General features: G+C 46.6%; 1 long non-coding RNA gene across 1 annotated transcript; it reads right to left on the reverse strand.

Moving 5' to 3' along the window:
* Positions 1-3837: 3837 nt before the first annotated feature.
* On the reverse strand, positions 3838-10324 carry LOC121838252. The gene is made up of 3 exons (XR_006078429.1): positions 10278-10324; positions 5903-6057; positions 3838-3981 (listed from the first exon to the last, which is right to left on the reverse strand). It is a non-coding gene; the product is annotated as an uncharacterized LOC121838252 (long non-coding RNA).
* Between the last annotated feature and the right edge of the window lie 2833 nt (positions 10325-13157).

The raw sequence follows: 13157 nt of genomic DNA on the forward strand, positions 1-13157 counted from the left end.
TTGCATAACCATTCAGTGATATTAAGCACAATCAAGTGAGCCATATCTCCTTTGGAGTATAGACCGTTTTACTGAAAGAGGGCGAGAGAGAAAAGGGGAAAGGACTACCGGCGCTTTCCCCCTTTCTGATTGTGTAGAAAGAGTGAAAGTCCCGGATGAGAGGCTTCGCCGGTGTTGGGTGGCTGCTGTGCCCGAACTTCGTTCGCGCTTTCTTTCCTGTTTTAAACTCGCAAACTTAATTAGAGCCAGAGGCTTCAATGGTAACAGTCCCCCGGTCATCGGGACACCATTGCTGGGTCATAGGGTGCAGGAATAAAAACAGAAAGCATAGAATACTGTCCGAGGACATATGTAGCTTGCAAGGAACCAGGCAAGGCGAGAGCGGCTGCAATGTCTTTGAGCTCCATCGCTTTCCACATGACCCCTGTTTCCGGCGGCAGTGGATTGCGTCCGTAAACCGAAAAGGCGTTTCCTCAACGCCATCCTCTTGACTTCGCTCGGAACATTTCGTGAATGGAGCGCGCACCAAACGCTGTACCGCCGATGAACATGGGGTACGCTCGCAATGTGCGTGCGAGTTTTCTCATGATAACTGCTGTTTCAGCTTGTAAAATTTCGTAACTAAATTTATCTTAATAGTGATAATTTGCAGTGCTGACTGACTCGATTTCATCATCTACAACACCTAGTTGAAGGCTCATTTCCGCTGCCGGGTGAGGCTGGAAATTGTTAAGAACGTAGTTCTATTGTTTGTTTGTTTGTTTTTTAATCGCGATCTCCTGCGCGATACCAGAGAGCCGGCAAAAGCGCTCCTTGAAGTGCCGCTGGTGGGTTGTTTCCGTTGACTAAGGCGCTTTCAGGCGCTTGATAGTCGCTGCAGCGACGTCTCGTGTGTTGCAATCTGTGTCTTCGAGCCCAGTGTGCACGTTTCTTTGAGTCATGGCATCCGCCAGTGTGGCGATGGGGGGAACAGCGGCAGCGAACGTGCCAGGGATGGAAATTGGAGGCGAGTACTCAAAATATTGCATCAAATAGTAAAATAATCCGTGGATGCTTCGAGGCTTTCTGCGGTTCGATAAAAGTACATCTAGAGCGTATTCGTCGTTCATTCACAAGGAGATATGAGAACAGGGACACGAAGATAAAAACAGCACTGCAAGACGATGTGTAGCAGCTCCCGGCGTTTACAAAGTTAATTGAGGTTCCCGTTTCGTGTATCGCTTGTTGATTACAACTAAAAGTGGCTACGTTGAAATAGGCCCATTGCAAGCAAAAATGTATAAATGGTTCATCATTTCCAGTCATGCGGAAAGCAATGGAGCTTAAAAACATTGCAGCCGTACTTGCCTTGCCGGATTCCATGCAAGCTACATAGGTCCTCGGACAGTATTCGACACTTTCTGTCGTTATTCGTGCACCCTACCACCCAGCAATCGTGTCCCGATGACCGGGGGACTGTCGCCATCGAAGACCATGGCTCTAATTAAGTTTGGGAGTTTGAAACGTAAAAGAAAGCGCGAACGAAGTTGGGGCTTTGCAGACGCCCAACACCGGCTGAGCCTCTCCATCCGGGGCTTTCACTCTTTCTACACAATCAGAAAGGGGGAAAGCGCCGGTAGCCCTTTCCGCTCTCGCTCTCAAAATGGCGCTACCCACGATAAAACGGTCTATACAGTAGGCTCGCAATAATTCAAACTCTGAGATTTAATACCTCTGGTTAAGTCAAACAAATTTCAAAACTTGGGCTGTCCCGCTACGTTTTCAATGTATTCATTAGCCGCTTAATTTGAACGACGTTTTCGTGTAATTCATACTTTTTGTTCTCGCGGCCCCGTTGAGCTCACTTCTTTCCGAGCACCGGTGCACTGCGGAGAAGCAGCAGCTGTGAAGCTTGTTTTCACAGGCTTTGTTTTCCTGCGGTGCACTGGTACTCAGTAAAAAGCACACTCTACAGGGCTAAAGCAGAGCAGAGCTGTACATATAGATCTTGGTATATGAAAGGAGCAAGCAGAGCCAAGGCCTGCATCAGACGCAGATAGAGGGTTCGACAATCTCTCTTGGCCAACCAGAAGCTGAAAATAATCCCCTAGCTATGGTAGCGAGAAACGGTTTTGATAAGTGCATTGGAGTTAAATGTAGTAACTCTCCATGGTTGAAAGTATGGTGCACGCACTGTTTCGATTATGGTTATGCAAGTAGATGTAGGAAACTAATGTTCCGCTTGATTTCTGTTTTGCTCAAATGGAGTCTGACCGCTTCGACGCCTGGTGTACGGATTACGTCAATCGTTCAGCTGGTTGCGCACGTTTTTTTATATTTTCTATATCTTCCACCGTGATTTTGCCTGACCACGATCAAAACATCACTGCACCCCAGTCACCGAGAGTTACTCCGACGAGCTCATTAATTTTGTTTCTCACAACCACTGCCAGGATATTATGCGCGGCTGCTGGTTGGCCACATATGAATTTGTGAAAATGCTTTGGAACATGCCCAGCCCACCTTAAGCGAAAGGCGCCTCCTCATTTGCCTTCTATACATCCAAATGAATGGTTAAACTATCTCTGTATACGTCTCTGAAGCAGAGGACACATGAGCAGCAAAAACGGGCGCCGCACGGCAGTTTCCATATCAATTTGCAAGGATGCTTTGATGTGGCGGCATGGCTTTATATCGCAGTGTTCACGCAAGTTGCTATAGAAACTGCAGCACAATGCCCGTTTCCATTACTCATGGCTCCCTGCTTAACAGTCCCTAATAGACAACTTTTTTCTGGTTGACCAAACTTAATTTTGTTTTGAGGTGTCATGTGCTGTCTAAACAGTCCCTGATAAACAACATTTTTGAGGGTTGAATAAACTTGTGTCATAAATTTTACCAATGTTTCATGAATGGCATACCAGCTTATGACTAATGGGCCTGTGCAGAGGAAATCATGAAATATCTGTTTTGTATGTGCAGCCATCCATATAGAAAATCATAATTTATCTTGCAACATATTTAGATGAACTTCTGATAATTTGAGCTTTTGATAATTCATGCAAAATTTGTGGCTTCCTGGTGTTTGAAATAATGAGAGTCTACTGTATGTCACATTCAAATTAATGGTTTAGCTGCTTGGGCTTAATTGTATCTGAACCTTTTCCTTTGGCAGTGCATTAAATGTAAAATAGTACAGCAATGTATAGGCTCTAGTTTGTGCACTAGCACAGGCTTGTGCAAATAAGTCAAACTAGCATTAAAGGGAGCTTGAAGCACTTTGTAAGAAATCTGAGTTAGGAGCAGACTTACATAGCATTTTGGCACGTTAATTCAGTAATCGCACTAAACTTGGGCAAAAGTCAACGCAAACTGCATTTATTTTTAATATGTGCAGCAATTATAGCAGGGCATGCACTGAGCCTTTCTTCCATATGTAACCTGTCCAAAGCTTCGTGACATCATCGTTGGCATCCCCAAGTCAGCCTATTGGCAAGCAAGGGTTGTCGGACCTTGCTAATGACGTCACTTTTGGTAGTCTTTATCTCCGTTCTTTCGCTCTGCTTTGCTCGGTGTGCCGCAATGAGCGGGGCAACGCCGACATTTTAATTAACGACTACGACGCTGCTACTAGCAAGATTAACAGAAAACTTTGACTTGACTCGGGAACTCTTTGGCTGGGTCTTTGGTGGCTCATGGACTGGGAAGCGCAGTTTGTGGATAAGCGTCCCAGCGTGTCCCTACTTGGCAACATGTGCCGCTTAGCATATCCAGTTCAATTCTCGCAGCCAAACACGGTATCCTGGCAACAGCAGTTAGACCAAGGCGTAATTCAAAGGTAGTCTAGATTGTGTTTACCGTTTATAAATGTCCAGGCACACCTGTCAATTAGCCCATCCAGAGGCTTTCGGAGATGGTCACGAGAGCCAGCAGGTTGTCTTGGGCAGCTCACTGTCAGCCACTCTGTCCCTCTGTGCACAGTGCCACCTTCATGAGCTCCCACTGAAGAAAAGAAACAATCTGAAAATTGTAATGACTGCAATGAGAACCAATCAGAAAATCCCAGCAGCAGATGCTACAGCATTGTGTCTGGAATGCACCTCTGCGTTCTAGCATTCTATACCACCCACTCATTAAAGGTGGTCTCTAAGCGACAGCATTAAATGACGCCACAGAAGCCGGCATGTCCTGCTGTCGGATGAGACAACCCTGGCGGTTGGTTGACAACTTCTGGCAAAAAATATGAGCTAAAGGCAAACGTCATTGCTCTCGCAACATCCAAAATCCTGGCTGCTAAAGCTTCTGTGGACTGTCAAGCTGAGGGATATTCTCTTCCCCGCAGCAGAAACTACCTCAAAAGCCATGATGTTCACAGCCTGTAAAAAAATCCCATGGAAAGTCCATTCAGGAGCAAATGGGTAGCTCTAGAGACAACCTGTTGCACTATGAAACCATTCCACAAATCTGCCATAAGCAGCACTGCCATAAGCAGCACTGCCATAAGCAGCAGCACTTCATTTAGAGTACAGAAGTTTGTGTTTTTCATACATTTCGAGATTAAATTGTATCTCTGGACTCTCCCAAGACTCTATAGTTTCCAAGCAGAGATTTACATTGGCAAGCTGGCTGAGTTCCTGAGTAGGAAGGTTTATGTGTCACACCACATGTGTCTTTTGCCGACATTCAGACAAAGAAAGGCTGAATATCCCTGATCGATGGTGATTAGGGTGGAAATCTTCAGGCTTTTGCAATCGCCAACTTCCTCAAAATTACCATTTTTCCAGTTCATAGACACCCTGCACGAGGTTGTGTTGGGTACCAATGGTCATTAACAACTGCATGAGTGACCTGCACACATATGTGGTAACTACTGGGTGTATCAAGGAGTGGCCAGGCTCTTTAAATTGACTGGAAAATTCGGTTTCTTAACCTATCGCGCTATGACTTGTGCAGCGCTGCCCACAGATGGTGCACTTTTTTGTAAAATTTGCAAAGAGCAAACTTACCTGAGGAAAAGTAAAGAAAGAAAAAGGCTTAGCTCCTATGGAAATGCGGCGAAGGCAAAGGTTTTCAAACAATACGGCACCATTTCGCACGGGAGAAAAGGGATGGCGCAAGCGGCCACAATGCCAACTGCGCCAACGAACGAGCATACGGCACCGAAAGCTGGCGTCTTTAGCAGACAATCTTTTCAACTCAAAAGTAGAGTGCAATCCGCAGGCGGCAACAGTCGCAGAAACAAAAACAGGCGCGGTAACAACAAGGAACTGCAAAGCAGATGACAACGGTACTCCGAAAAAAACAGTCAAAATATCCCAACAAACCACTTTTCTAATCGATTATGTGTCCATTCAATATGTTTTATCAGTAAGGATAATAAAATTATGCATTGGCAACTGATATCAGAAAAGCTCGTGCCACTTTTGAGTCGAAAAGATTGTCTGCTAAAGACACCAGCTTTCGGCGCCGTATGCTCGTTCCCCCCCCCCACCCCCCTAGCTTTCTTTTTATTGCCACAGAAAGTGGCGTACAAGAAAGGATGGGTTGCTCTTTTGTTCTAACTCAGAAGAGTAAATTGAAGGCTTTAGTAACAGCCAATGCTAATCGAACACTTTTCAGAATGCTTCTTTGTAAAAAAAGAAAAAAAAAAGGTCACGCTTCGTTTTTTTGTGTTTGCATAATTAACTAGCTCCGCAAATGCAGCTATTTGTAATTCCGTGCACAGACCAAGCAAGGGACCATGAACACTTACCAACTATCGTACCTACCAAGTGCTCAACCCCCAGCTCTCTATGATTATCTCCAATTTAGAGTGGGCGTTTGTTCGGTATTTTACAGTTTGTAATGTTGTTTGTTTTGAACATCAAAATGTGAGATAAATCCAGCAGGGCGCTGTGGAAGCAGTGCAAGGGCCCTGTTTCACCTTTTACAAAGCATCCTGTCTCCAATGCCAGTAGAGGAACGGGGGGAGGGCTGATGCGCCTTCAGGCCCTTGCAGTGTTGATAGCTGCCATCCGGACTGGCAGCTCATCGGCAGCTTCTAGTCACCTGCAGTTTTTTCGTCATCATACAGACTTCCTGCAACATCATGAATAAGACTCAGACTGACACTCTGGAACAAAAAAGAAACCAGAACTTGCCTCACGGATCAACAAAAGAACAAGTGCAACATGACACTTCTCTTGTCATAGACAGTGCAAAGACAATGACGACACCACCATTAAACTCAACCAAATAAGAAAAATTAACTTCTGCATGAAGTAATTGTATTAAGAACAGTGTGCATGTGGAGCTTAGATACCTACCGGTGCCTTAAAAGATCCAGGGAACTTCAAAACAAATTAAACACCACCTAGAAATAGCACAGCTCGCTTGATAGGCACATGCACAGCAATCAACAAGCCTTTTGACGTGTTCTGTAGTGCTGGGATAGAAATCAAGAATCAACACCGGAGATGTTGTCAAAATACTTTGGGGTAGTACAATGCGCAAGTTTATCCTGAAGCTACTGTTGATTACATTCACCTAAGGTGTTAAAGCTGGTTCACACTGTTGCAACCGACTATGACCAAGTTGGACAAAACAGGGTTTTAAGTTGCTTACGAATAACATTGCTGCTGCGCAGCACGATCATAAGCTGTCACAAGACGCTTGAAGACTGGTTTTGTCAGACTCAGTCGAAGCGGGTAGCAACAGTGTGGACCAGCCTTTTAGACTAAAATTGCACCCAGCACTGGGTTTTGGACATGGTTCCAAAAATGCTTTAAGAGACTCCCTTCAACTTTAACAGAACCTCAAGTATTTAAAAGTTGAAGTAGGAAGCCTTCACATTCAAAGCTGGATCTCCTTGATTTGAATGTGTCTCCACTGTACAAGCGAGAGTGCCTGGCAGGTGTGGGAGTTGGCTTGTGGCTGTCCCTATTCGCACACCGAGTGTGGATAGTGGTGGATTCTAATCCGCACTCCGAGTATAAATAATTTTGGATTCTAATCCGCACTGCGAGTGCGGATTGTGTTGGATTCTTATCCGCACTCAAAGTGTGTGAGTAGACTCTAGTGTGAGTGCGGATTGCGTGCAGAGGCCGGACAGTGTACGGGGGGTACTAGGAGATTAGGGTACGAAGGCGTTGGCACGAAGCCGTTAAGTGTGTTGGATTTTATTTGTCTGCGCTTCGCGTGTGGTGCGATTTTGTTGCGCTATGAACAGAGTGGTTTAGAAGTTCTCAACTTCGTGTTGTGAATGACACTGGCTTTGAGCCTCGACGAGTTTATAAAAATATTGGTGGTTCTGGTTTCAGAATTTTAATAATTTCAAGCAAATGTTTTTGCTTCTATTAAAACAAAATTAATTAGCATTGAATGGTGCACTTCAGATTAAACGGTACTCACGCCACGGGGATCGGACACAGGCGATCAATGTATGTGTATGTGTTTGTCGCAGGGGGAGGGAGGGGTTAGGGGAAAGGGGTGGGTATCTTGTACCCACTCCAAAACTTAGAGAATCCCAAACACATCACATAACCCCCCCCCCCCCCCCGAAAAAAAAAGGAAAGAAAAGAAAAAAAGTTCTGGCGATAATTTTTTTGGTAGGGTTAAATATTTTTATTGACGAAAGAAAAAAAAAGAAACTAGAGCAGCGTGCAATTTCTGACGTGTATTGTCTTGTGCTTAGGTGATGGGGGCAGTGGCATAGGAAAAGGGGGGGGGGGGGGGGGGGGGCTGCAGGAAAATCAGTCATTTTCAGTAAACAATATTATTAAAAAAAAGAACCCCCATTTCCTACGCCACTGCCCCCATGACCTCAGCACAAGACTATACACGTCTTCTGAACATTTTCAACACTACTAGATGAGGGAATGCTTGAAAAGTCCCTGGCATGGGCGTACCAACCGGGGGGGCAAGGAATGTGTTTTGCAGCCCCCCCCCCCCCTTAAACAGCCGCCACTGGGCAGGGCAAACACTGGCCGGCGGCGCCGAAGGGATACCAAGGGCACCGCCCCCATGGGCTCGGGGGGGGGGGGGGGAAGTCGTTTGCCCCCTCACTCAAAAACAAGTTGGTACGCCACTGGTCCCCGGCCATTTGTTACTGTAGATTTTTTTTTTAATAGAATGATGTGCACGTTTGTAAGTAGACGATAGATGTCATGGCTGTTTTGGGTGCGGCAGCAGCGGAAGTTTTGAACATCTGTGTGTGTGTGCGGGGGGGGGGGGGAAGCAATTGCATCTTGAAAATTGTTTGCTTGTTGCCCCCCTTCCCCTTCCTACATTACTGCCCCCACCAGCTAAGCACCACAGAATGTTAATGTGCTGACCATGGCAAAGCTTCCGTTTTCAGAGTGCGAAAAGGGACAGACGTGCGAGTTTTAATTGCGAGCTGTCCACTATACAAGCGAGAGCACCTGCCAGGTGTGCGATTTTTACACTGCAACTTTCTTGAGCATTTTAATCAAATCGTATAACCTATATCTTGTAAACCCTGATATGGGGAATGCTAAAAAAACGAACGAACATCTCAGGGTTTACAAGATGTCGACTAATTACCAGCTCGCCTGCACTCTATCACTGCTTACACATAACCTCTTTCCTCAGTCATGTAAAGTATGTGTGCACCCCCGGGGTCTAGAAGTCACGAATATGACCGGGGTCAACTAAAACGCCATTAAGGCAAACAATAATAATCTTCATTAGCTACAGTAGTAGTACTCTGGGTGGCTCGCAAGGCTAGACATATATGCAGGGCCCGTAAGGGAGAAAACAACGGAAGTGACGAGCTTAAAGGGGCACTGACACATCAAAATCATATTTTTTTTTATTATCCGAAACGGTCGAAAACGATGCCGGGACATTACCCTCAAAATTTGAAATTTGGGAATTCAGTATTCGTGAAGTAAAAAAACAATTTCCAAATGCCGAATTCGAAGTTCCCGCGCGATCGGCGCCGGTGCCTTGACGTCAAAAATTGCGGAGACCTGAGAGTCCCCTTTCCTGTCACCACTCTCTGCTGTTGCCATGGCGACCCAAAGCGAGGAGGAAAGGAGCGAGCGCCGGCTAGCGCCGGCGTTGCGGCGGACCGGTTTTGAGCGGTGTCGCCTGTTTTCCGTTGGAGGATACAAATCCATATAAAATAGCGCAACTGGAACAAGGACAAGAAGTAAACAGGACAGGCGCTTCCTTGTTCCAGTTGCGCTATTTTATATGTTTTACTAAGATGAACCAACTAGCCCAACAACGTACCATACAAATCCAGGAGACGGCACCACAACGAACTCCCGATTTTTGGTATTTCAAAAAGAAGGGCCGTAGTGCGTTCGCAATTGCGTTAAAAAACATGTTTTAGGATTGCCGTCATTAAATGTTATAAAGATGCCGCCTACAAAGCTTCTAAATTTCCTGATTTTTGACGTCACCGATCAAAAGAAGCGAGGAGGCGAGAAAATCAAACGCCAAAAATAAAAAGGCGCGCGTGCGCGCGGGAAAATTTTTTTTCGCGATGCGGTTTTTTTTGCGTGTCTATGGCTGCAACTTGCATCGTTTTAGACAATAAAAATAAATACGACCTTTGGGGTGTCAGTGCCCCTTTAACAGGGTGCTGTCAACACTTTCAAGCAACTCTAGGCCCGCGCGCCTGAACACCGACGACACGCAGAGCAGGCCGGCGCGGGGCACACGCCGTACGCGAGCGCTACGACGACGCCCAGCTTGGAGCGTGTTCTAACAACCCGCTGAAACCCGCTAAACGCCAGCACCCCAACCGCGCCATCCCGCTGGACGCAGCTCAAAAAGCCAGCGCGCGCTGACCGAGATACGCTGTCGCAAGCGTGAGAAAGGACGAGACGACACGTCAAAGGAAAAACCTCCCGAACACATTCAAGGCGTTCGTTCTAAGATCCGTATCCAAGCGTTTGACAGCACAGCTCAGTTTAGCGCGCCTGGCACTTACAGCGTGTCCGAAGGGCTCGCCGATAGCAACGCGAACTTTCGAAACAATCTGATCAGCGTCTCTGCAGTGCTCCGGTATCGCAGAACATTCACGGGATTCTCAAGATAGCGGCTAGGATTTACGCAAGGCTTGAACGAACAGCCTCCACAAGCGATAGCGATCGTTTCCCGAAGGCAGCCAGCATCCCTCAGAACTGCGACGCGACACGAAATCGCGGAGACCGCTCAAGCGTCGAAAAAAGTTAAGTATCATCCGAATTACGGTGGCAACGTAAGCTACGATGCTCGGAAGATCATCCAGCACATGTAGATGATACTCTTCGGGCATGCATTATGAATATGAAATCGAGAAAACTTACCTAAACAATCATTTGACCCACGCACGTTGAAGGTTCAAACAGGCCTTCGTATGCACGGACGGGACGGAAAAGAATCCAGACTCCAGAAGCTGCTTGTGGCTTTGGATTATACTTTGGATTGGCTGTGGCTTTGGATCGGATTAGTATACGACTGCGGCATATAGTTTCGGTTTCGACCCAACTCTACTGCAGTTTATATTTCGGTGGCCGGTGTCGCTACCGTGGCCAGCCATTACAGGAGTTATCTTGTTCTCTACGCAGTTTGAAGTGAATTTTTTGGGCGATCAGAGATAATGTCCCAGCTTCTTCTCCTGCTATACGTTCCATGAAAACCTTTGTTTGCTGACTGAAATCTACGTCAACTTATGTGCAAAAAATAAAAAAAAAAGGAACAGGGTGATCGACATCTTAATTTAACTTGATTTTTTTTTATATGTGAGGATATGCAATATCTTAATTAATTATTAGATATTTGTTTTGAGTTTTTATGTTTTGCTTAAAAATTATTTGTATTTCTAATTTTTTTTTTTTTTTTTTTTTTTGTCTGAAGTTTTGGTTGAGTTGCGGGGCTCAGTAACAGCGGGTTATTTTGAGATTTTCATACACCAGTGACGTAGGTAGAGGGGAGGCGGGGGGAGCTGTCAGGGGGGAGCCCTCTTCCTTCTGCCTCTTTTTCATCCTTGTCCCTCCTTCTCCTCCCTCCTCCCCCTTCTCCTCCTCCTCCCTCTCGCTTGGTGCATTGTGGGAGACGTCCCATAATGCAACACGCGCGGCACCGCGGTGCATTATGGCACGTTTCCCATAATGCACCGCGCGGTTACGCCGACGGCGACGCGTCACGCCGACGCGTTACGGCTACCGTTACGGTCGCCGTCGGCGTAACGCTTTTTCGTTACGCGACGCAAAGCCGTGACGAAAAAGCGTTACGCGACGCTGACGTGTCACGAAAAAGCGCTACGCCGACGCATCACGAAAAAGCGTTATGCCGACGCGTTACACGACGCCGAGGTGTCAGAAACAAGCGTTACGGCGACGCGTCACGAAAAAGTGTTACGCGACGCCGAGGCGTCACGAAGAAGCATCACGCCGTCGCGTCACGGAAAAGCGTTATGCGGACGCCTTACACGACGCCAAGGTGTTACGAAAAGGCGTTACGCGACGCCGAGGCCGAGGCGTCCCAAAAAAAACGTTATGACGATGCGTTCCACGAGTTCTCGGCGTCAGCGTGACGCTTTTTCGTGACGCCTCGGCGTCGCGTAACGCGTAGGCGTAACGCTTTTTCGTGACACCTTGGCGTCGCGTAACGCGTAGGCGTAAGGCTTTTTCGTGACGCCTCGGCGTCGCGTAACGTTTCCACGTAACGCTTTTTCGTGACGCGTCGGCGTCGCGTAACACTTTTTCGTGACGCGTTACGTAACACGTCGGCGTAACGCTTTTTTGTGGCGCGTCACGAAAATGTGTTACGCCGACGCTTTACTGTTAGGCCGACGGCAACGCCGCTCAAGCCAGAAACGGACGCCTAAGAGCAGCGCTCGAAGATGAAAGAAACATCAATCAATTCAGGTTGTAAAGTCTGGTGGTTAAGGTTTTATAGGCAAAAATGCTTATGTGTCTAAATATTCCTAGTACATATGGAAGAATCCCGGCGATGTTGCCGCGACTTGGCTGGTGCAGTGCCGTCATTCGGTGGTTGCAAAACAGAGCCCGATATAGAACTTCATATATTTTCAGCAATATATTTTGGAAGCTGGCAGAAGCGGCTAATGTTGCCGTCATGTGGCCGTCATGTAGCCGGGATGCAGCAATATCTTTTGGAAGCTGGCAGAAACGGCCAATGTTGCCGTCATGTAGCCAGGATGCAGCAATATCTTTTGGAAGCTGGCAGAAATGGCCAATGTTGCCGTCATGTAGCCGGGATGCAGCAATATCTTTTGTAAGCTGGCAGAAACGGCCAATGTTGCCGTCATGTAGCCGGGATGCCGCAATATTGGTTGGACGCTGGCAGAAACGGCCAATGTTGCCGTCATGTAGCCAGTTTAGTGCCGGCATCATTAATGCTGGCTCTAGACTGGTCAAGCTGGGCCCATATGGGGCCACCTTAACCATGCTGAGACCAATGTCGGCACAATATCTTGTGCTGCCTGGGAAGGAATGCAAAACGTCACGCTTGCATCGCTTAATGTAACAGCGCAGACTGCATTCCTTGGTCGAAACGTATGTTCCGCGTCGTCATTCGCTGAGCGGACTTCGCAGGTTGCGACGATTGGCTCTCGGAGTGTTGTGCGGAAATCAACAGGAGCGAACTTTTTGCGCATTTTGTGTTTGCACAAATATGGATGTATGTTTGATGAAAAGAACTGTTTTACTTGGTCCTATATCCAGTGCCGCAACTATTATGTCAATAGCTTACATGCGTAGACGGCGCATAAACGTAACAAATGGTTTTTCTTTTAGGAATTCGTTGATACTGACAAATGTGAAGACGCCGTGAGCGTTCGCCGTCATGTCTTGCTCACGAAAGAAGAGATAACTACAGTGCCCCTGAACGTCGACCTGATACAAAACCGCATGATGCGGATGTTTCAGTATTGCCAAGAATTGATCCTCAGCGAGGCTGGAGTGCGCACAGTCCTTGAGGAATTTCTGGCAATGACGATTCCCGGAATAGTAATTCAACATTGTCTTCTTTATATTTAGTCTTAAAGTTTTGAGATTTTTACAGGTCATCAGGACTTCAAAAGTTTCTTACTACCCGTTTTATCGCCTGTGAATGAGATAAGGGCTTTTGATACGTGCTAAATGATAAAATTTTACCTCGTAATAAGGCTAGGCAATGATTGAATTAACATTACGATTAATTAACTATCGTTTTACTCTCAA

Source organism: Ixodes scapularis, unplaced genomic scaffold, assembly GCF_016920785.2.
Source record: "Ixodes scapularis isolate PalLabHiFi unplaced genomic scaffold, ASM1692078v2 PGA_scaffold5__190_contigs__length_132052651, whole genome shotgun sequence".
Taxonomy (NCBI): Eukaryota; Metazoa; Arthropoda; class Arachnida; order Ixodida; family Ixodidae; genus Ixodes; species Ixodes scapularis.